The sequence below is a fragment of the Chiloscyllium punctatum genome, chromosome 7 (assembly GCF_047496795.1).
Source record: "Chiloscyllium punctatum isolate Juve2018m chromosome 7, sChiPun1.3, whole genome shotgun sequence".
Taxonomy (NCBI): Eukaryota; Metazoa; Chordata; class Chondrichthyes; order Orectolobiformes; family Hemiscylliidae; genus Chiloscyllium; species Chiloscyllium punctatum.
Window position 1 is genome coordinate 121,995,121 of NC_092745.1, and position 25,690 is coordinate 122,020,810.

At 44.5% G+C, this 25,690-nt stretch overlaps 1 pseudogene; it reads right to left on the reverse strand.

Annotated features, from left to right (window-relative positions):
- Positions 1 to 660: 660 nt before the first annotated feature.
- On the reverse strand, positions 661 to 23,979 carry LOC140479374 (E3 ubiquitin-protein ligase TRIM62-like; annotated as a pseudogene).
- Between the last annotated feature and the right edge of the window lie 1,711 nt (positions 23,980 to 25,690).

The window sequence follows — 25,690 nt, forward strand, 5'->3', positions numbered from 1 at the left end:
CGCGTATAAATATACACTCAAAGAAAGAAAGGCAACTTCATAGCAGTACAAATGGTAACCCCAAATTGATCTAGACACAAGTGAGGACTGCAGATGCTAGAAACCAGAGTCTAGATTAGAGTGATGCTGGAAAAGCATAGTAGGTCAGGCAGCATCCGAGGATCAGGAAAATCGACGTTTCGAGTAAAAGCCCTTCATCAGGAATGGAGATAAAGGGCTTTTGCACGAAACATCGATTTTCCTGCTGGTGGCAACAGCCAAAAAGAAAACCATCAGTTCAGACAGAACAACAGCTACAAAATAGCCCTTGAGGAAATAAACAAATTTGCACTTTTTAATATTAATATTCATCACATAATCGATTAAAAGTTCAACTTTGACAAAGTAACGTTTAATAAAAATAACAATACAGGTTGCTTTAAAATCAAGAGAAAGGAAATAAAATTCTAAATATTACACACAAAGGTTAGTGATTGTAGGTTTCAGACTTCCAAAGCAAGTGTGTGGAGGGAGATATGGTCAGAAGCAGGAAGTAGATCTGAGAACTCCCATGATGCCAGAGATGACACCACCAATCTGCAGGTCCCTATGTTTGTAACAGCGTATTCTAACAGCAGACCCTCATTCTAAAATATACCAGCCTACATCACATGATTTATCTCAGTCAACAATACCTCTGTGTATTACCATGGGAACCAGTGAAAACTCTTCACTCTCATCAAATTTTGGACAAAAGGCAGGAAACATCGGTTCCTTTAGTGTACAATAAAACATGTACAAACACCGCACCGATTCTGCATCACAAACAGCAAGAATGTCACTGTCACAGTCCAGATAGACTCCAATGTTCTCCAGTTGGTTTTCATAGCGGAAATACATCACCTCGGTGTCATGTTGGGCACAATAAAGGCCTCTTTCCGAGCAAGAAAATGCCCACGAGTTTTCCTCAGATCCCAGTCTGCTTCCTGGAAGCGTGCATGGATACTCTGGTAGGCTATCCCCACAGCCCAGGAAGGAATGTCTTTCTCATTAACCCCCCAGTAGTGAAGTCCAGTGATGTAGCCTGCTGTGGCAAGTACATTGAGAGAGCTGCGGAAGTGTTCTGCGTTACACCACTTACTTTGCTCTGCTTCAACAACTTCAACTGCTGTACCCTTCTTGCTTATTTTTAGCTGGAGATGAGCACTGTTCGTATCCAATTGAATAGCCTGATCTAGAAGGTGGGGAAAGGATAACATAGATCAGTTAAAATCACACTGAAATGAGAAGTAACTCTACTTTGACCAGAACCCTCAAAATGTGGAATACCTGAAGCAGATCCTCTCTCAGTTCTATTTTCCAAGTGAAACAGCCCTATTAGATGGATCACTTGGGTTGTTCTGTTACCGAGGGGCTATGAGTAGAGCTGAACTCTAGAATCAACAGGGGGCCACCCCAAACTGGAGATCCTAATGGGGGGACAATTATTAAAATTAAGTAGCTGGAAGTGTTTGGCCTAATGTCACTGTCCAAGGGTCAATCGATATCTGGCCTGTAACAACCACAAGCATCTTGCTTTTTGCCTAACCCTATGGTTCTGGTTGTTGGAAGGTGTTCACTTTGACACGTACGAACCAATATTTCTAGGGTTCCATAGTGTCATACTCAGCTGATGACAAAGTTGGTTTCTCTATTCTTTGCCCTGTCATTTAGTTTTGATGCCAATGCTGGGATCAAATTCTGTAGTCGAGATATGTTCACAAAACCTGTAATAATTGAGCAAGTGGAATTTGACAAACTAGATGTTATGGAGGTTAGGAAGATGAGAACTGGAAAGTACAGGTTAACACATGCAGGTAACATTTTTTTTCCTACATAAATAAGGCTGACATAAATGACTAAAAATTAGGCAAACATACATGCAGGAGCCAAGGGATCCAAGGAGAACTTTTTCATGCAGAGGGTGCTGTATGTATGGAATGAACTGCCAGAGGTGGTGGTGGAGGCTGGTTCAATTACAACACTTAAAAGGCAGCTGGAGGGGTATATGAATAGGAAGGATTTAGAAGATACGACCATATGCTGGCAAATAGGACAAGATTAATTTAGAGCATCTGGTCTGCATTGATAAGTTAGACTGAAAAGTCTGTTTCCATGCAGTGTCCAAAGTTCTAATATAGTACAAGTTGATTTGTTTTAATTACACTAAAGTGACTTTATCCATTCTACTGTATGACCAAGATGGAACATGACACATGAGGGCAATTGGCAGACACTTGCCAGTTTTATCCACGCTCTTTTTCTTTAAGATGGTAATCCTCGAGGTCTGGTTTGGATGGTGAGGTAAAAAAATCTGCTGATCTCATTGGGCAGCAACTACCTCTGGTCTGGGAAAATTATATATTTATGCAAATTGGATATAACAGCACGTTCAGTTTCACTGACCCAACTGCATATTGCACTAATGCATGCAACACTGACTTACGTGAAAATAGTTCACTATAAGATTTTAAAATTCTCTGAGTATTGATGCTCTTTGTAAAATGCGCCTCTATATTTTGTAAGTCGTTTCTCACATCCTGGAGATCCTTGAAATCAAGGTCCTGTTCTTTAATCTCAGTGCTATGAAAGCAATAACAATAAAAAAAAGCACTGTATTTTCTTTTAAATTGACCACAGAGGATTGCGAATCGAAATGACAGGTTTCCAAGTTTTAAAAGGATTTCTTCAATTTTTGTTTAAACACACACACCAAAGGCACCAAGCACACACACACCAATCCCTTCCAACGAATCTTAGGGAAACATGGTCTAGACAGGAACAAAATGCAACTTTGCCAGCATGCAACAAATATTTCCATCTATCAGAAACACTGTTACTGCTTAATTCCTGTTGGGGTTATATAGAGCCTTTGGTTGTTAGAACACTGTTATACTACGATGAGTCCTACTATATTGAATCCAACATATCAGAGGTGAAAAGATTTAGGTTTTCCTTTTGTTCATTGATGGGATGAAGACATCGCTGGCTTGGCAGCAGTTATTGCCCATCCTGCAGTTAAGAGTCAACCACATTGCTGTGGGTCTGCAGTCACATGTAGCCAGACCAGGTAAGAACATAGAGCATAGAACACTCCTGCACAGTACAGCCAACGATGTTGTGCCGAGCATTTATCTTAATCTAAGACCAACCTAACCTACACATCCCACAATTTATTGCTGTTGATGTGCTTGTCCATCAGTCACTTAAATGTCTCTAACGTCTCTGCCTCGACTACCACTCCTGGCAGTGTATTCAATACAACCACCACTCTCTGCTTAAAGATCATTCTCAGATGCTGCCAGAAGTGCTGAGCTTTTCCAGCAACACACTCTCGATTCTGTGTAATGAACCTTCCTCTGACATCTCCCCTATACCTTCCTCCAATCACCTTAAAATTATGATCCCTCAAAACAGCCATTTCTGCCCGGGGGAAAAGTCTCTGGCTAGGTGGAAGTGAGGACTGCAGATGCTGGAGATCAGAGTCAAGGTCAGTGTGGTGCTGGAAATGCACAGTAGGTCAGGCAGCATCCGACGAGCAGGAAAATCGACGTTTCGGGCCAAAGCCCTTCATCAGGAATCTTCTTATTCCTGATGAAGGACTTTTGCCTGAAATATTGATTTTCCTGTTCCTCGGATGCTGCCCGATCTACTGTGCTTTTCCAGCACCACTCTAATCTTGAAACAAAAGTCTCTATCTATGCCTCTCATTACCTTAGATGGCAGTTTCCTTCCCTAAGGGACATTACTGAACCAGATGGGTTTTTCCCCTGACATTAAATAGGCATTTTATTAAACTCAACTTCCACCATCTACTGTGGTGGGATATAAACCCAGGTCCCCAGACTGTTTGTTGGGTTTCTGGATTAATAATCCAGCGATAATACCACTAAGCCATCACCTCCCATTGAGCTAAATTGACGTGTACTTGTTTGCATAAATCCAACAGTAACAAAACATCAATTGTACTTCATTAGTTATAAAGTCAAAGAGTCATAGAGATATACAGCATGGAAACAGACCCTTTGGTCCAACCCGTCCAGCGATAATACCACTAAGCCATCACCTCCCATTGAGCTAAATTGACGTGTACTTGTTTGTATAAATCCAACAGTAACAAAACATCAATTGTACTTCATTAGTTATAAAGTCAAAGAGTCATAGAGATATACAGCATGGAAACAGACCCTTTGGTCCAACCCGTCCATGTCGACCAGATACCCCAACCAATCTAATCCCACCAGCCAGTGCCTGGCCCATATCCCTCCAAACCCTTCCTATTCATATACCCATCCAAATACCTCTTAAATGCTGCAATTATATCAGCCTCCATCACTTCCTCTGGCTGCTCATTCCATACACGTACCACCCTCTGTGTGAAAAGGTTTCCCCTTAGGTCTCTTTTATATCTTTCCCCTCTCACCCTAAACCTATGCCCTCTAGTTCTGGACTCCCCGACCCCAGGGAAAAGACTTTACCTATTTACCCTATTCATGCCCCTCAATTTTGTAAACCTCTATTAGGTCACCCCTCAGCCTCCGACGCTCCAGGGAAAATAGCCCCAGCCTGTTCAGCCTCTCACTATAGCTCAAATCCTCCAAGCCTGGCAACATCCTTGTAAAGGTAAAAACAATGACTGCAGATGCTGAAAATCAAATACTGAATTAGTGATGCTGGAAGAGCACAGCAGTTCAGACAGCATCCAACGAGCAGCGAAATCAACGTTTCGGGCAAAAGCCCTTCATCAGGAATAAAGGCAGTGAGCCTGAAGCATGGAGAGATAAGCTAGAGGAGGCTTATCTCTCCATGCTTCAGGCTCACTGCCTTTATTCCTGATGAAGGGCTTTTGCCCGAAATGTTGATTTCGCTGCTCGTTGGATGCTGCCTGAACTGCTGTGCTCTTCCAGCACCACTAATCCAGTATAACATCCTTGTAAATATTTTCTGAACCCTTTCAAGTTTCACAACACCTTTCCGATAGGAAGGAGACCAGAATTGCACGCAATATTCCAACAGTAGCCTAACCAATGTCCTGTACAGCCGCAACATGACCTCCCAACTCCTGTACTCAATACTCTGACCAATAAAGGAAAGCATACCAAATGCCATCTTCACTATCCTATCTACCTGCTACTCCATTTTCAAGGAGCTATGAACCTGCACTTCAAGGTCTCTTTGTTTAGCAACACTCCCTAGGACCTTACCATTCAGTGTATAAGTCCTGCTAAGATTTGTTTTCCCAAAATGCAGCACCTCGCATTTATCTGAATTAAACTCCATCTGCCACTTCTCAGCCCATTGGCCCATCTGGTCAAGATCCTATTGTAATCTGAGGTAACCTTCTTTGCTGTCCACTACACCTTCAATTTTGGTGTCATCTGAAAACTTACTAACTGTATCTCTTATGCTCACATCCAAATCATTTATGTAAATGACAAAAAGTAGAGGACCCAGCACCAATCCTTGTGGCACTCCACGCAAATCTTTCTTTGGAATAGGATAGAAATTGTCCTTTACTTCCTCGTTAGATTACTTTGAAAGAGCATGCTAGTAGTGCAGGTTTCCAAATTCGATTTCTTCAGGCATCAAAGTCAAGAGATTACAAATAAAGCTGCCTGATCTGAGGTGCAATGTTCAGTAACTGGTTAAGGGTCACTACATGTGGCAACTCTAAATATCACATGATCGTGTTCTCATGGTGTGCTCTGCATTTGTTGCCATCCCCATCCCTAACTGCCCACCATTTCAGAGGATGGTTAAGAATCAACCACATTGCTGTGAGGCTGGAGTCACATGGAGATCAGACTGGGTATGAATGCCAGAGATCCTTTGTTAAAAGGACATCTGTGAACCAGACGGATTTAACAATGATCGATGATAATTGACATGCCGACTATTACTGAGATTAGTTTTATTTCCAGATTTATTAACACAATTTAAATTACATCAATTGCTATCGCAAAAAACATTACCTGGGTCTCTATTTACTCATCATACGACAGCAGGAGCAATGGCCCTGTGGTATTATCGCTGGACTATTAATCCAAATATCAAAGTAACTATCTGAAGTTTAAACCAAGGTTCAAATCCTGCCATGACAGATGGTGAAATTTGAACTTAATAAATATCTGGAATTCAGAGTCTAATCACAACCGGAAATCTATTGTTGATCGTCAGGAAAACCTATGTGGTTCACTCGGAAGGAAACGGCTATCCTTAGCTGGTTGGGCCTATGAATGACCCACAGGGCAATTACCAAAGCAGAGAATCCCTGAAGTGTGGAAGCAGGCCATTCAGCCAATTGAGTCCATACTGACTTTCCAAAGAGCATCGCACCCGCATACCCCATCCCTGTAACCCTACTAATCCACCAAGCCTGCACACCCTTGGACAGTACAGGCAATTTGGCATGCCCAATCTACCTAACCTGCACATCATTGGATTTTGGGATGAACCTGGGCAATAAGTGCTTGTCTAAACAGCAATGCTCACATCCCATGAATGGATATTTTTTAAAAACCTCCCCAGAATCAGAGCTGCCAAAATTATCAGTGGTGTGTGTGTGTGTGCATGAGAGAGAGTGAGAGAGAGAGTCTCCTCTAATAGTAATCATTTACCTGTAAGATGAAAACATAAAATACATTCAACCATTTAGTTATCTGGGTGCCCAACCCCCTCCCATTAGTGCAGAACTGCCCAAAGTGCAGTGGGGTCCCAAACAGGGCATTGGAGGCTGTGATGTAGCCATGGTGTTCTGCCCTCTCACGCTCCTCGGTCTGTTCTCACAGGCCTTTCCCTCTCCCTTTCCCAGGGGATCCTAGGCCTTTAAGTCTCCCTTTCCCAGGGGCTCCCAGAGGTCTTCCCTCTTTCATTCCCAGCTCTCATAGGTCTTCGCCTCGACTCCCAGAAACCGCAGAGCATGCTCCCAACTTTCATATTTCACCGAGGGATCGCAATGGTTCTCAAGCCTTAAACTGGGGCAATGGTAGAAATATTTTGTGCTTCAGTAATTAGTTTAATGCGATTTTGTTTTGGAGCAAAGAAAATTAAAAAAAAGTGGTTCAGATGATCAAATCAGTTTCACATGTTTAATGTACAATTGCACAATATAGTGGCTCAATGGTTGGCACTGCTGTCTCACAGCGTCGGGCATCTGGTTTGATTCCAGCCTTGGGTGACTGTCTGTGTGGAATTCTACCTGTGTCTGTGTGGGTTTCCTCCGGGTGCTCTGGCTTCCTCCCACAGTCCAAAGATGTAGATCGGCCATGTTAAATTGCCCATAGTGTCCAAGGTTGTGCAGGGGACATGGACCAGCCTGAGAAATGCAGGGTTACGGGGATAGGGTGATTGGGTCTGGGATGCTCTTCAGAGGGTTGGTGCAGACTTGATGGGCCAAATATGCTCTACCGGTACTGTAGGGATTCTATAATTGTGGCCTGTGAACATCTGTAAAATGGCATGTGCTCTTATTTTAACTGGTGAGGTGCTGTATAAAATTAATGAGACAACAATCTCTTCAGATCGCTGCAATAGGATGGTACAACTGGGATTCTCAATCAACAAATTCACTGACAGAGCAAAATCAAAGCCACAAATAAAGGACTATCCAACAGGCATATAGAAATTCTCTTAACCTAGCTGAAGCATGTCAACTACTTAAAGACAAACTTACCTCTTGACACTGTCCAGAATCTATAAATAAGATAAAAAAATTATGATAGTTACCAACAAGTTAATTGCAGAATATACTAAAACAGGATTTAGGTAATTGGTTATTTTAATCAAGTGAACAGGCTAGTTGGCTTAATTTTACAAAATGCAAAGGGATTCAGTCCCTGACGGTACATGCTGTCCACCTACTGGTTGATATAGGAAGTACAAGGCATTCTTATTTAACCACACAATTCATGTCCGTGAACTGGGAACTCCTGCGACACAGTGGTAATGTCCCTACCTCTGGGCCAGGAGGCCTAGATACAAGACCCACTTGCTCCAGATTTATGTCATAACATTTCTGAACAGATTGATCAAAGCAACCTGATACCGACAAGTAATGTCCATTTCTAAATCTGCTAATGATAGCCTTGCAGGACAGAGCCCAACTAATTAAGGGTCTTTGTGACATAGTTGTAATGTCCTTACTTCTGAGCCAGGAGGCCCAGATACAAGCCTTACCCTCTCCAGAGGCACGTAACAATATCTTTGAACAGGTTCATTAGAAAATTTTGGCAATTTATTTGAATTCAAGCAGGTGAGAGAAAATATCTACTTTAATATTGGTATATCGCATGCAGCAGTTAACTGTCCAATGTATACTTCACTGATCAGTAACCAAATCACAAAAGATACTGATTTCCCATAGCTCTGCAGCTTAAATATCAAGTTACCGATTATAAGCGTATCCATTTTAAAACAAAAACCTACCTGCAGCAATTGTATCTGGCTGTTGACACAAATCCCAATCTGCAAAATACCTTTAGCTTGTTGCCGCTTTGCCTGCAATTGTTTCAGTTTCGATTTCTCACAGTCAACCATCAGATTCAGTTGGGCAGTTGCAACAGAAAATCTTTTTTTCCATGCTCGCTCCACAATGTCAAGAAAAAGCTGGACTTTCCTGAAAAAATTCAAATGTGTCTGTTGCTGGTTTTCCAACTTGTCCTAATTAAAAGAGACATGTGAAAGCACATAGTGTAAAATATTGTGAGGTTTGCATTCACTAGATCATTTCCAGACCTAGGTGGCATAGAATTCATCTCTGCGTAAAACAGAACCTACAATTTCAAAATGAATTAAAACACTTTAACAGCTCCTGAAGATATCACGATATGGTTCAGAAAAGTCAGAATTACAATATTGTTCCAAAGGAGGCCATTTGGCCCATCATGTTTACACATATTCTTTAAATGAGCAATTCCCAGAGTATAGTTCTTCCCTTTACCCCACACATTTTTCTTTTCAGTTTACTGTATAAATCCTTTCTGCATGCTTCAGATGAATCAACCGCTACCATACACACAGGTAAATACATTCCACAGCCCAATCACTTGCTGCATGAAAAGGATTTTCCATGCATAGCTTTTGCTTCTTTTACCAATTACTTTAAATCTCTGTCCTTTTGCTTGGAAAACTTATTTAGTGTTGCATGCTGTTACAATCCTAAACCAGGAGAAAGGGAAGACTGCAGATGCTGGAGATCAGAGTCGAAGAGTGCGGTGCTGGAAAAGCACAGCAGGTCAGGTAAGGTTTCTTACTACACTCTGACTAAAAAGCACTAATGTCTCTTATAAACATTGACAAAGTTCTCTAAGAGATTTAGGGGCTTCACTAAGAGAATAAAGCCTCAAGATTTGTGGGTGGCATGGTGGCACAGTGGTTAGCACTGCTGCCTCACAGCGCCAGAGACCCAGGTTCAGTTCCCACCTCAGGCGACTGACTGTGTGGAGTTTGCACATTCTGCCCGTGTCTGCATGGGTTTCCTCCAGGTGCTCCAGTTTCCTCCCACAGTCCAAAGATGTGCAGGTCAGGTGAATTGGCCATGCTAAATTGCCCGTAGTGTTAGGTTAGGGGTATGGGTGGGTTACGTTTCGGCGGGGCGGTGTGGACTTGTTGGGCCGAAGGGCCTGTTTCCACACTGTAAGTAATCTAATCTAATCTAATCTAATCACTCTTCTCCAAAAGTCAACGAGCTTTACGATCCAACATGAGCATAGTAACCCAATCCCGACTGCATGTACAACTAGGTTACAAACACAGAATTGACATGTGGTAACAATGGGTAACAGAGTATGTTCAAACATCTTACAGGGCACATCCAACAGCAAAGGAGATTGAGGCTGATCCTAATCCTAGATTTCTCAGCAGTTCCTCTCAGAGACACAATAGATCATCAAATTTCATTAAACTCCAGAAAGGATCACAATTCTTCACTTTTGCTGCTTTGGATTGAAATTCCCTTTCAAAGGCACTCCGTCATGAGGTGTCACAACTCCTGCTCTAGTCTGGTCACCTTTCTCTCCTGTGTGTGTATATATATGGTCACCTAGACTCTGAAACTGCACTCACATACTTATTCACAAATATTTTATCTAAAGTCTAATATTTTTCTTGAATTTAATAATTAACCAAACGTTACTCTTAAACATCTGTTTTATTGTAGCCTTAAAAATCAGGGAAATGCAAGCTGGGAAAAAAGTTTGTTAATTACTGGCTAGTTTAAACTAGTTAATTGAAACTTGAGTCAGTTGTTTTCAGGAAGCATAAATAGAGGCCGACCTGGAGGTGTCTTGTCTGAACTGAATGCTGCTTTGTTTATTCAGAATGTAAAGTGGGGGTTCAGTGAGTTAGAGGGAGTTTCGAGAGAGGGAAAATGGGAAGGAGGTGCTCCTTTCTTAGAATCACAGAATTTTACAGTAGAGAAGCAGGCCATTCGATCCATTGTGTCTGTACCAGTGCCTTAAACAGCTACTAGTCCCATTCTCCACAGTCCTAACGAAGGGCCCTGCTTGAAACATTGACTCCCCCACTCTTCTGATGTGGCTTGACCAGCTGTGATTTTGCCAGAACCACATTTTATCGACTCAGTCCCATTCTCCAGCTTTGCTTCTCTCCCTTCCGTAACCCTCTAAATTCATAATTTTCAAATGTCTGACCGGCTCTCTTTTGACACCTCCAATGGAATTCACCTCCCAGGGAGTGCATTCCAAATCCTAAATTCAAGAAGTTTCGCCTCTTCATCTGATTTTAGATTAATTAGATTTCCTAAATTGTGTGGAAACAGCTCTTTGGCCCAAAACGTCCACACCAACCCTTCAAAGAGTAACCCACTGAAACCTTTGACTAATGCACCTATCCCTATGGACAATTTCACATGGCCAATTCACCTGACCTGCACATTTTTGGAACATGGGAGGAAACCCATGCAGACACGGGAAGAATGTGCAAACTCCACACAGGCAGTTGCCCGAACCTAGAACCCTGGTGCTGTAAGGTAGCAGTGCTAACCATTGAGCCACCGTGCCACCCCTTATTTTAGGCTCCTGTATTAATTCATTTCTGTGAAGGGAAAATGGCTGATTGGTGAGTACTGGTAATTTGTTCCATTCTTATTGCAATTAATTGATTGTAAAGTTATAGAATGACAGGTCAGTGGACTGGACATTCTGTGTTATGTGTGAAGTTATGGACACGCCATATGTCCCAGACAAACACACGTGCAGAGATTGCCACCGGCTGCACAAGTTCAAGCTCTGGGGTTTGGAACTTGAGTGCTGGCCAATGGCAGTGTTGTGGGAGGCACGATTGGGAAATCTGCAAACGAAAACAATTATTGGCCAGGCCAATGGGAGTGAGTAAAGTTGCTGTTGACCGCAGGGTGACATAAACGTTTTCAATGACATCAATCCAATCAGTGAATGGAAAGGTGGCAACTGGAGTACAATTCGGAAAAATGGGAGGTTGTTCATTTGGGGAAAGCAAACAAAGTGAGGGGATATACAACACCAAGGGGAAAATATTGAGAGGAGAAGAGGAGAGGAGAGAGACCTTGGAGCACGTGTCCACAGGTCCCTGAAAATGGCAGGACAGCTAGAGAAGGTTGTGAGGGAGGTGTATAAGAAGCTTTCCTTCGTTGGGCAAGAAACTGAAAACAAAGCAGAGATGTAATGCTGGAATTAGATAAGACATTAGTTAGGCCACAACAGTTCTAGCCACTTTTTAGGGAGCATTCAGAGGATGTGGATAGAGAACTGGTTGGCAGATAGGAAGCAAAGAGTTGGAATAAGTGGGTTCTTTTCAGTGAGGCAGGCAGTGGCTCCATCTAGTGGAGAGTTTCTCCCTAATTCCCATTGATTCCAGTTTTGCTCAGATCCTTGATGCCACAATCAGTCAAATACAGCCTTGCTGTCAAAGGCAGTCACTCTCACTTCACCAGAGGAGTTCAGCTCTTTTGTCTGTGTTTAGATGAAGGATGTAAAAGGGAAGGAGCTGTGGCTCTGGCAGAATTCAAACTGTGAGTCACTGTGCAGGTTATTGCTAAACAACTGCTGCCTGATACCATTGGTGACGATCCCATCCATCACTACTGATGATGAAGAGTAGTCAGTAAGTGGGTGCTTTTTCTGTTCTTTGCGCACAGGGCAATTTTCCACATTGTCAGGTAGATGCCAATGTCGTGCTGGATTAGCTTGGCTAAAGGCACAACAAGTTCTGGAGCACAAGTCTTCAGTATTATTGCTGAAATGTCGACAGAGGGCATAGCCTTTGCATTTTCTAGTACTGTCAGCCATTTCTTGATATTATGTGGAGTGAATCGAATTAGCTGAAGACCAGTATCCGTGATGCTAGGACGAGGGTGAAATGGACCATCCACTTGTTGCAATCGCTTCAGCCTTATTTGTGCTGCGTTGGTGATAGGGATACTTGCACAGCCTCTCGCTCCAATAAGCTGTTTCACTGTCCATTCATAACTGGATACAACAGGACTATACAGCTTTGATCTGATCTATTAAGATGACTTGGCTCTATCTGTCACTTGCTGTTTGGCACACAAGCAGTCCTACTTTACAGCTTCATCTCAGGTACACCTGAGGCTGCTGCTTCTGCTTTCTACAACAACTCAGAGCTGACCCCCTGGCTTGACATCACTGGTACAGTGGGGCATATTGCTGGGCCGAGAGGTTGCAGTTCAATATTGAATATAATTTTGCTGCCGTAAATGGCACACATCATCTCACAGATGCAGAGTCTTGAATTGTTAGATCTGTTCAAGATCAATCCCATTTGGTATGCCGCACAACATGATCGCAGGGTACCCTCAATGTGAAGGTGGGACTTTGGCTGCCCAAGGACTATGTGGTGGTTACTCGTACCGATGCTCTCGTGGACAGCTGCATCTGTGGCAAGTAGATTCACAAGGGTGAGATCAGGTACATTCCTCCCTCTTGTTGCTTTGAATCTGCTGCAGACTCAGTCCAGCATCAACAACGTCCAAGGCTCAACCATAGTCCAATCAGCAGGTGGTGCTGCTGAGCCATTACACAAAGGAAAGAGCTGCACAACAGCAATTGGTATTTTACAGAGGAATCTCAATTATCCGAACAAGACGGATGGAGAGTATTTTGTTCGGAGAACTGAACGTTCGGATAATCGAATGCCAGATAACACAGGTCAGCCAAGCATTGGGACCTTGCGATCTTGCTGGATAATTCAAAATTCGGATAGTCGAATGCTGGATAATTAAGGTTCGTTTGACTGAGGGGTAACTTAACTGAGTTGTACAAAAATAATAAGGTGGGTGCAGACAGTTAAAGTCATTTTCCCCCAAGCACAGAGGTCAACTTTAGCAGAGGGCACAATTAAAAGCATTAGAGTGGCCCTGAGGAAAATCTTATTCACCCAGAGAGTCTGGGATTTGTCACACTGCTTGAGGTGGAAACACTGAATTCAATAAACAAGAACTGGATCTACACCTGCTAAGCTACAGATCAGGCGTTGGGAAGTGAGGATTAGAATTATTCTGCCAGCGCAGACGTGATTCACTGAATGACTCTTTCTGTGGCAGATCTCTTCTATAGTCCTATACATCCAGTTCCTCACCCACAGTTCGCTTCGAAGAGGCAATCCTTACCCTGGGGTTTACCTCCACCTCATGTCCAGTTGCATCACACAAATTCTGCTTGTGAGTTTGAGAACTCCACTGTCTCATAGCATGAAGTATCAACGCTCACAGGTTTCTGCTGAGCCCCCAACACAACCAGCGATTATCCAACTTTTTCAGTTCACTAAAATGTTTTCCACGTTCTGACTTCACCATTTAATCTACTCAGTAATTCCCAGAATTTCTATCCACATGGAGCCACCCACAGCTTTGAGCTCTTCATTGGGGCTGCATTTAGGGAGGAAATTTCAGGGAGTACATCCAAAGAACTTATTTGGCTGGTTCTGAGAAATAAGAAAGTGGGATTGTTCTATAATTGCCTGATAGTCAGCAGGATATTGAGAAGTAAATTTCTAAGGAGTTATCTGTAAGAATAATAGGGTGGAAATGGTAGAGGATTTTAACTTTCCAATCATAGAGTGGGACCACCATTGTGTTAAGGGATCAAATGGAGATGAATTTGTTAAGTATGTACAAGAACATTTTCTTATTCGGTTTGTGGATATAACTGATACAGATGAATCAAAACCTGACCTACTCTTGAGAAATCAGGCAGGTGTCAGAGATATCAGTGGGGAAGCACTTTGGGACAAGTGATCATCATTCTATCAGTTTTAAAATAGTTAAGGAAGAGGAAAGACCTGATCTATAAGTCAGAGATCTAAATTGAAGAAAGGTCAATTTTGACAGTATTCTGCAATAACTTTCAAAATTTGAGTGGGGGCAGATATTCACAAGTAAAGGGATGGCTGGAAAATGGGAAGCTTTCAAAAATGAGATAAGGAGAGTTCAGAGACAGTATGTCCCTGTCGGAGTAAAGGGCAAGAATGATAAATGTAGGGAACGCTGGATGACTAGAGAATCTAAGGTTCTGGTCAAGAGAACAGAGGAGGCATATGTCAAACATACAGTAGGGATTGAGTGAATCCCCAGAAGAGTATAAGGCGTAGTAGGAGTATATTTAAGAGGGAAATCAGGAGAGCAACAAGGGTACATGATTTAGCTTCAGCAAATAGGGTTAAGGAGACAAATATGTTAAGGACAAAGGGTAGCTAGGGAGAGAATAGAGCCGCTTAAAGATCAGCAAGGCCACCTTTGTGTGCAACTGCAAGAGATGGGGGAAGATACTAAACGAGTATGTTGCATCAGTGTTTACTATGGAAAAGGATATAGAAGCTAGAGAATTAGAATTAGATTCCCTACAGTATGGAAACAGGCCCTTCGGCCCAACAAGTCCACACCGACCCTCTGAAGAGTAACCCACCCAAACCCACTCCCCTCCCCTATACTTCACCCCTGACTAATGCATCTAACACAATGGGCAATTTAGCATGGCCAATTCATCTGACCTGCACATCTCTGGATTGTGGGAGGAAACCACAGCACCTGGAGGAAACCCAAGCAGGCACGGGGAAAATGTGCAAACTCTACACAGACAGTCGCCCAAGGCTGGAATCGAACCCAGGCCCCTAGCGCTGTGAGGCAGCGGTGCTAACCAATGAGCCACCGTGCCGCCCACTTGGGGAAATAAACAGCAACATCTTGAAAAGTGTCCAAACTACAGAGGAGGAGTTATCGAACATCTTAAAATGCATAAAGGTGGATAAATCCTGGGACCGAATCAAATCGACCCAGGAACTTGTGGGAAGCTAGGGAAGTGATTGCTGGGCCCTTTGCTGAGATACTTAAATCATCGATAGCCATGGGTGAGGTGCCAGAAGACTGGAGGGTGGCTAACATAGTGTCACTACATGAGAAAGGTGATAAGGAAAAGCCAGGCACCTATAGACTGGTGAGCCTTATATTGGTGGTAGGCAAGTCATTGGAGGGGATTCTGAGGGGCAGGATTTACATGCATTTGGAAAGGCAAGGACTGATTAGGGATAGCCAACACGGCATTGCATGTGGGAAATCTTGTCTCACTAACTTGATTGACTTTTTTGAAGAAACGATGAAGAGGACTGATGAAGGCAAAGAACTGGACATTGTCTATTTCAATGTCAGTAAAGCATTTGACAAGGTACCACATGGTAGACTAGTTAGCAAGGTTAGATCACATGGAATATAGGGAGAACTAATCATTTAGATACAAAATTGCTAGAAGGTTGGTAGACACAAGGGTGGTGGTGGACTGTTACTATTCAGACTGGAGGTTTGTAATTAGCAGGTACTGCATGGATAAATTTATTTCTCCACCCTGGAGGCTCCCTGCCTCTATTCCTGATGAAGGGCTTTTGCCCGAAACGTCGATTTTCCTGCTCCTCGGATGCTTGCCTGACCTGCTGTGCTTTTCCAGCACCACCCTGATCTAAACTAAATTTTCCAGCATCTGCAGTCCTCACTTTTGCCTGCATGAATTGGTGCTGAGTCCTCTGCTTTTTGTCATTTATATAAATGATTTGGATGTGAACATAGGAGGTAGGGTTCATAAATTTGCAGATGACACCAAAATTGGAGGTGCAATGGACGGAAAAGAAGGCTACTTCAGAATACAGCAGGATCTTGATCAGACAGGCCGAAGAGTATTTGATGGAGTTTAATTTAGCTAAACATGAGATGCTGCCTTTTGGAAAGGGATATCAGAGCAAGACTGAGACACTTAATGGTAAGGTCCTGGGGAATGTTGCTGAACAAAGAGACCTTGGAGTGCAGCTCCTTGAAAGTGGAGTCACAGGTGGGCAGGGCAGTGAACAAGGCATTTGGTATGCTTGCCTTTACTGGTCAAGACATTGAGTACAGGAGTTCGGAGATCATGTTGAAGGTGTACAGGACATTGGTTAGACCACTTTTGGAATACGTTGTTCAATTCTGTATTCCTGCTATGTTGTAATTGTATTAGTCTCCACCACTTCCTCAGGCGGCTCATTCCATACACAGCCAGCTTCTGTATGAAAACGTTGCCCCTCAGAGCTTTTTTAAATCTTTCCCCTCTCATCTTAAACCTGTGCCCTCCCTCAACCCGTGCCCCTCATAATTTTATAAACCTCTATAAGGTCACTCCTCAGCCTCCTATGCTCAAGGGAAAGCAGCCCCAGCCTATTCAGCCTCTCCCTATAGCTCAAACCCTCCAATCCTGGCAACATCCTTGTAAAATTTTTCTGAATCCTTTCAAGTTTCATAACACTTTTCCTATACCTGCATGCCCAGAACTTTAATTGGATCATGGGAATGCCACTGCTTCATTACTTCCCACAAATAGAAAGACTGCAATTTTCATGTTTAGATTAAATCAGCAGAGATCTCTATTGCACCAATATCTAGACTGGTATTTTAGATAAAGTCACATCATAAATCCAGATTGTTGATTGACAGTGAAAATTTCAACTCCAGTTAAATTAAGAGAAAAAAAAGTCCTAATGAAGATATCTTTTGCCATTTAAATATTTCATCACTAATGTATTGAATAAATATTTCACACCATTAACTACTGGTCTCCATCACTAAGTTGAAATTTAAACTCAGGCAAATTACCAGTAGGACAGAGTGTTTTGTGTAATTCACAGCTGGATGGTGAAGAAGCTGTATGTTAATACCATTGAATGACCCACAGTTATTGCACTGCCTGATATCCATGGACGCTACAAGACAGTGAACGTCTCTGTGAACATGTGCGTTGGAGTACCACTGAAAGCTGGCACACTGGTCAAATTGCTTAGTCACCTTGGATGTACCAAGGCTGTGGCAGGGACCACAAATGCAGTTCACCTACAGACATAAAGTCATAGAATGTCAGATGGGGAACCTCCAACAAGTTTCTTCGTACAACTGGGTAAAATGTCAGGTGGGAGTTGTGCACTTGTTGAGCCTGAAGGACTGAGCGGTTCAAGGGGAAATGATGAAAATCACTGTGTCCAATAATTTTACAAAGTGAAATGTGACAGTAAAAGCAAGGAGCTAAAAAGCAACAATTTCTAATTGCCCTCCAACAGAAGTTGCAAAATTATTAACTTTCTCTTTCCATTTCCAGCTCTGTACCTTCTGAGAAGAGGCAGCTTCCTCCAAATGACAAAGACCATTTTCCACAGCAGCCAGATTTTGGTCAACTTTGGAAAGTTGTATTTGCAGTTACTCTGGAGAATAGTAGACATTGATAGCATTAAAAACAGTCACCAAATGAAAGCAAAACTAAACATTCCAAAACTTATACAATATTAACTTACCTAACAAAAGTAAAAATTTGCATCGTAAAATAAACAGGAAATGTATTTAGTCATTCAGGACATGAATACTGAATAGGAGAAAATGAGGACTGCAGATGCTGGAGATCAACATCGAGAGTGTGCTTTTCCAGCACCACACTCTCGACCATGAATATCAAATCCCTTCAGTACAGAAAGAGGCCACTTGGTCAATTGGCCTGTGCTGATCCTCAGAAGAGCATCCCACCTAGACACACTCGCTCACTCTATCCGCACAACCCCTCAATTACCATGGAAGATCCACCTCGCCTGCACATCTTTGGTCTGGGGAGGAAACCGGCAGAAAAACAAGCAGACACGGGGAGATTATACCAATTTAACACAGTCATCCAAGACTAGAATCGAACCTAGGTCCCTAGCACCATGAGGCAACAGTACTAACCACAGAACTGCCCAAATATTGCTGTGGAAACATATTCTGCTGAAACTCTTTTTCTTGCAGTTGGGACAACTTAGTTCATCATGCCAACATTGGCGCTACAGACAAACTATCCACTTAGTTTAAAACCCATGTATTTTGTTTTTCTCTACAATACTCCAGTTCCATTTTGAAAGTAACTGTTGAATCTGCTTCCACAATTCTTTCAGATACTTCACAGTGCAAGAAACATTCTCATCTTCTGGTTCTTTCACAAATTCTTTAGATTTACATGGTGTTTGGTTCTCTGGCCAAGAGAAAGTTCCTCTTTATTTTCTCCATCGAGAAACCCTACAATTTTGAAGGCCAATTAAACTTTCTGTGCTTTGAGTGCAATCTGAAGAGTCTAGATCAGAATAGTGCTGGAAAAGCACAGCAGGTCAGTCAGCATCAGCTCATTCCTGATGAAGGGCTTTTGCCTGAAATGTCGATTTTCCTGCTTCTCAGATGCTGCCTGACCTGCTGTACTTTTCCAGCACCACTCTAATCTAGACTCTCCAGCATCTGCAGTCCTTACTTTCGCCTACAATCTGAAGAGCCCAGGTCACTCTTCATTATTAAACTAACTGAAAACATAAAAGCAAAGTGCAGGAAATCTGAAATAAAGATGCTGGAAATGTGCACGTCTGGCAGCATCGGAGTAACAGAAAACTCTGCTCCTTTGTCCACATGGTTATAAATCACACGGTCCAAGGTTATAGTACAACAGATTTATTTGAAATCACAGGCTTTACCTGATGAAGGAGCAGCACTGTGAAAGCTCGTGATTTCGAAAAAAATACCTGTTGGACTGTAACCTGGCATCATGTTTTCTGACCTTGTCCACCCCAGTCCAAACACTGGCACCTCCAAATCATTTGTTCACATGATGAATTTTATGAATAAAGTATATTTTTGAAATTAAAAAATTAACTGTTTTTTCTCCACAGATACTGCTTGACCTGCTAAGCTTTTCCAGCAATTTCTGCTTTATTTGGTTTCCTTTATCACCTTTTCCCGGTCTGCGTATGATCCCAGACCTTGGGTATGATCCCAGACCCTGGACAACACAGGTAACTCTTTACTAACCTCTGAAATAACCCAAAAACCTACAAGGTTCAGAGGGCAATTAGGAATGGGGACCAACAGTGCGGCCTGTGAAAGACCATATTGAACGCTCAACACAATACAGTCAGAGTTAGACATAGAACAAGACAGCACAGAACAGGCCCTTCAGCCCACGATGTTGTGCCGAACTTCTATCCTAGATTAAGCACCCATCCATGTACCTATCCAAATGCCGCTTAAAGGTCGCCAATGAATCTGACTCTACCACTCCCTCGGGCAGCGCATTCCATGCCCCCACCACTCTCTGGGTAAAGAACCCACCCCTGACATCTCCCCTATACCTTCCACCCTTCACCTTAAATTTATGTCCCCTTGTAACACTCTGTTGTACCCGGGGAAAAAGTTTCTGACTGTCTACTCTATCTATTCCTCTGATCATCTTATAAACCTCTATCAAGTCACCCCTCATCCTTCGCCGTTCCAACGAGAAAAGGCTGAGAACTCTCAACCTATCCTCGTACGACCTATTCTCCATTCCAGGCAACATCCTGGTAAATCTTCTCTGCACCCTCTCCAAAGCTTCCACATCTTTCCTAAAGTGAGGCGACCAGAACTGCACACAGTACTCCAAATGTGGCCTAACCAAAGTCCTGTACAGCTGCAACATCACCTCACGACTCTTGAATTCAATCCCTCTGCTAATGAACGATAATACTCCATAGGCCTTCTTACAAACTCTATCCACCTGAGTGGCAACCTTCAAAGATCTATGTACATAGACCCCAAGATCCCTCTGTTCCTCCACCTGACCAAGAACCCTACCATTAACCCTGTATTCCGCATTCTTATTTGTTCTTCCAAAATGGACAACCTCACACTTGGCAGGGTTGAACTCCATCTGCCACTCCTCAGCCCAGCTCTACATCATATCTAAGTCCCTCTGCAGCCCACAACAGCCCTCCTCACTGTCCACAACTCCACCTATCTTTGTATCATCTGCAAATTTACTGACCCACCCTTCGACTCCCTCATCTAAGTCATTAATAAAAATTACAAACAGCAGAGGACCCAGAACTGATCCCTGCGGAATTCCACTTGTAACTGGACTCCATGCTGAATATTTACCTTCTACCACCACTCTCTGACTTCGACCGGTTAGCCAGTTTTCTATCCAATTGGCCAAATTTCCCTCTATCCCATGCCTCCTGACTTTCCGCATAAGCCTACCATGGGGAACCTTATCAAATGCCTTACTAAAATCCATGTACACTACATCCACTGCTCTACCCTCATCCACATGCTTGGTCACCTCCTCGAAGAATTCAATAAGACTTGTAAGGCAAGACCTACCCTTCACAAATCCGTGCTGGCTGTCCCTAATCAAGCAGTGTCTTTCCAGATACTCGTAAATCCTATCCCTCAGTACCCTTTCCATTACTTTGCCTACCACAGAAGTAAGACTAACTGGCCTGTAATTCCCGGGGTTATCCCTATTCCCTTTTTTGAACAGGGGCACAACATTCGCTACTCTCCAGTCCCCTGGTACCACCCCAGTTGCCAGTGAAGACGAGAAGATCATTGCCAACGGTACTGCAATTTCCTCTCTTGCTTCCCACATAATCCTCGGATATATCCCGTCAGGTCCGGGGGACTTGTCTATCCTCAAGTTGTTCAAAATGTCCAACACATCTTCCTTCCTAACAGGTATCTCTTCTAGCTTATCAGTCCGTTTCACACTCTCCTCTTCAACAATACGGTCCCTCTCGTTCGTAAATACTGAAGAGAAGTACTTGTTCAAGACCTCTCCTATCTCTTCCGACTCAATACACAGTCTCCCACCACTGTCCTTGATCGGACCTACCCTCGTTCTCGTCATTCTCAGGTTTCTCACATACGCATAGAATGCCTTGGGGTTATCCTTGATCCTATCCGCCAGGGATTTTTCATGCCCTCTCTTAGCTCTCCTAATCCCTTTCTTCAGGTCCCTTCTGGCTATCCTGTATCCCTCCACTGCTCTGTCTGAACCTTGTTTCCTCAACCTTATGTAAGCCTCCTTCTTCCTCTTTACTAGACATTCAACCTCCCTCGTCAACCAAGGCTCCCTCACACGACCATTTCTTTCCTGAAAAGTTGTACAGAAACATAACCTTCAGTCCAACTTGTCCGTGCCAACCTGATATCCTAACCTAATCTAGTCCCATTTTAGCAGCACTTGGTCCATATCCCTCTGAACTTTTCCTATTCATGTACCCATGAATATGATGCTCGCTATGATGTGGAGGAGTCGGTGTTGGACTGGAGTGGACAAAGTTAAAAATCAAGGTTAGTGTGGTGCTGGAAAAGCACAGCAGGTCAGGCAGCATCTGAGGAGCAGGAAAATCGACATTTTGGGCAAAAGCCCTTCATCAGGAATGAGGCTGGGAGCCTTGGGGGTGGAGAGATAAATGGGAGTGGTAGTGGGGCTGGGGTAGAAGGTAGCTGAGAGTGCAGTAAGTTGATGGAGGTGGGGGTAAAGGTGATAGGTCAGAGGGGAGGGTGGAGTGGATAGGTGGGAAGGAAGATTGACATATGGGACAGGTCATGAGGATGGTGCTGAGCTGGAAGGTTGGAACTGGGGTAAGGTGGGGGGAGGGAAAATGAGGAAACTGGTGGAGTCTACATTGAGGTCTAACATATGAGGAACGGCTGAGGATCCTGGGATTGTATTCATTGGAGTTTAGAAGATTAAGGGGAGACTTAATAGAGACATACAAGATAATACATGGCTTGGAGAGAGTGGATGCTAGGATATTGTTTCCGTTAGGTGAGGAGACTAGGACCCGTGGACACAGCCTTAGAATTAGAGGGGGTAAATTCAGAACAGAAATGCGGAGACATTTCTTCAGGCAGAGAGTGGTGGGCCTGTGGAATTCATTGCCGCAGAGTGCAGTGGAGGCCGGGACGCTAAATGTCTTCAAGGCAGAGATTGATAGATTCTTGTTGTCTCGGGGAATTAAGGGCTACGGGGAGAATGCAGGTAAGTGGAGTTGAAGTGCCCATCAGCCATGATTGAATGGCAGAGTGGACTCGATGGGCCGAATGGCCTTCCTTCCACTCCTATGTCTTATGGTCTTATGATGCCATGGGTTTGAAGGGTCCCGAGGCAGAAGATGAGGCGTTCTTCCTTCAAGCGTTTGGTGGTGAGAGAATGGCGGTGGAGGAGGCTCAGGACCTGCATGTCCTCGGCAGAGTGGGAGGGGGAGTTGAAACGTTTGGCCATGGGGCGGTTGGGTTGATTGGTGCGGGTAAACCGGAGATGTTCTCTGAAGCGCGCTGCGAGTAGTTAATAGAAAGGTTAAAATCATACAACACTAGGTTACAGTCCAACAGGTTTATTTGGAAGCACTAGCTTTCGGAGCACTGTTGGTGTTGTGTGATTTTTAACTTTTAAAATGCTATAATTGTACCAGCCTTCACCACTTCCCCTGGCAGCCAGAAAGAAGGTTCCACCAACTCACCTTGATAATAGAGGTAGCGTCAGTCAGTTTGACTACCTGGTGGTCCTGGTGAGATGCCTCACCTGGTAACATGCAGTAGGCACACAGTGGGCATTTGTGGGTCTGGCAGTAGAGCTTCAAGTCTTTGCCGTGCTGCTTGCACTGACAGCTACTTTGGTAGGTCGGCCTGACCAGGACGTGGTGGTGGAAGGCCGGGTTCTCCTGGTGGGGCAGGCGGTGCAGGGCACAGAAAGACTCCCCGCAGTTGACACAGGTCCTGGAGGCCTGGGTTCTCTTTAGGCCCTTGCACAGGTTCACAGCCGGGAGTGGCGGCCTTGCCTCCACCCCCTCCCCCCCCCCCCCCCCCCGCCCCCCCCGGCTGCCACAGCCTTTCGATGAGGTTGTGCAGAGTCACATTCCACCTCAGCTCCAGGCTCACATCCCAGCTCGCCAGGCAGAGGGGGCACATGTAGCTGGGCACCCCCCCCGGGAGGTGCTGGCACTCTCTCAGTCCGGGTCCCGTGCCCAGCGCTTGAGTTGCGCCACGCAGCCGCTGCAGAAGCTGTGGCCACACGGCAGGGTAACCGGGTCCACCAGGATATCCCAGCAAACCGCACAGAGCAGCTCCACAATCAGGGCTTTTGTTTATTTCAAAAAATATACTTTATTCATAAAATATTTTGATGATCTGTACAACTGGTCATGCCATACATCCATAAACATTACATTTCTTGGTATACAGAGACAGCGTAAAGGGCTTGCGTCGCTACAAGCTCCCCCTCCCCTCCAACAGCCACACCGAGAACCTGAGCGGCAGCTCCTGGAGAAAGGGAAACATTGTTACTGTCATTGTTTCCACTTGCACTCTCCCAGATACAATGTATCCCCGGAAACCGCGGATGCACTCGGAGAGTCCCTAATACATGGACCACACCCGCAGCTGGTCCGGGTTTGGGAAATGTGTGAGCCCCAGCGCTCCGATTCTGGGACAGATCCGGATCCAGTCTGACTGGCGATCTCTCCAGATCCTGATTCCTTCCGGGTTTTAGCCAGATCTGGCTGCTCCTGGTCCAGACTTGAATTGCTCCCATTCCATCTGCTGCTGATCCAGTCTTGGATCTGCTCCCGTTCCACAGTCTTCTGATCCAGAATTGGATTTGCTCCCATTCCACCTGCTCCTGACCAGACCTGGATCTGCTCCCTTCCACCTACTGCTGATCCAGAACTGAATCTGCTCCTACTCCACCTGCTCTGGATCTGGACTGGGAACTGGATTTGCTCCACTGCTCCTGATTTGGATCTGACCTCGCCAGGTCCCTAGTCCTCACCAAATACTGGATTAGTGGTGCTGGAAGAGCACAGCAGTTCAGGCAGCATCCAACGAGCAGCGAAATCGACGTTTCGGGCAAAAGCCCTTCATCAGGAATAAAGGCAGTGAGCCTGAAGCGTGGAGAGATAAGCTAGAGGAGGGTGGGGGTGGGGAGAGAGTAGCATAGAGTACAATGGGTGAGTGGGGGAGGAGATGAAGGTGATAGGTCAAGGAGGAGAGGGTGGAGTGGATAGGTGGAAAAGAAGATAGGCAGGTCGGACATGTCAAGGAGACAGTAACTGAGCTGGAAGTTTGAAACTAGGATGAGGTGGGGGAAGGGGAAATGAGGAAGCTGTTGAAGTCCACATTGATGCCCTGGGGTTGAAGTGTTCCGAGGCAGAAGATGAGGCGTTCTTCCTCCAGGCGTCTGGTGGTGAGGGAGCGGCGGTGAAGGAGGCCCAGGACCTCCATGTCCTCGGCAGAATGGGAGGGGGAATTGAAATGTTGGGCCACGGGGCGGTTTGGTTGATTGGTGCGGGTGTCTCGGAGATGTTCCCTAAAGCGCTCTGCTAGGAGGCGCCAAGTCTCCCCAATGTAGAGGAGACCACATCGGGAGCAACGGATACAATAAATGATATTGGTGGATGTGCAGGTGAAACTTTGATGGATGTGGAAGGCTCCTTTAGGGCCTTGGATAGACTTTCCCCTGCCACCGCAGGAACTGTAAAACCTGTGCCCACACCTCCTCCCTCACCTCTATCCAAGGCACCTTTTCCCATGTCCTTACTCCAAGCCCCACACACCAGGCCTTGTTATCATATGGTCTGCTATAACACACAACCCATTGTGAGCCACTAACAGTCCCCATTAGAAGCCGTTCATTCTCCTAGGCTGACAGTGACCCACAAGGAGATAGTGAGGACTGCAGATACTGGAATAACACGGCAGGTCAGGCAGCATCGTAACAGTAGGAAAATCGACGTTTCTGACATAAGCCCTTCAACAGGAATATGGCATGGGGTAGAGATAAATAGGAGAGTGGGGGTGGGGCTGGCATCGGCAAGGTTTCTGGGAAGGCAATAAGTGGATGCAGGAGTAAGCTGATTGTTATAGGTCGGTGGAGAGGGTAGAGTGGATAGGTGGGAAGGAAGCTGGACAGTGGAACAGATCAAGAGCGTAGTGTTGAGTTAGAGGGTTGAATCTGGAATGAAGTGGGAGAGGGGAGATTTGGAAACTAGTGAAGTTGATGCTGATGCCATGTGGTTGAAGGGTCCCAAGGCAAAAGATGGGGTGTTCTTTCTCCAGTCGTCAGGTGGCTTGGATTTGACTTGCATGTCCTTGGTGGAATGGGAGGGAGCATTGAAGTGTTTGGCCACTGGTCAGTTGGATTGCTTGGAACGTGTGTCCCAGAGATGTTCCCTGAAATGATCCATGAGTTGGCATCCTATTTCCCTGATGTAGGGGAGACCACATCAAGAGCGAAAGGCACAGTAGATGACGTAGAAGGATGGGCAGGAAAGTTTCTGCCAGATGTGGAAAGATCCTTTGGGGCCTTGGACAGAGGTGAGG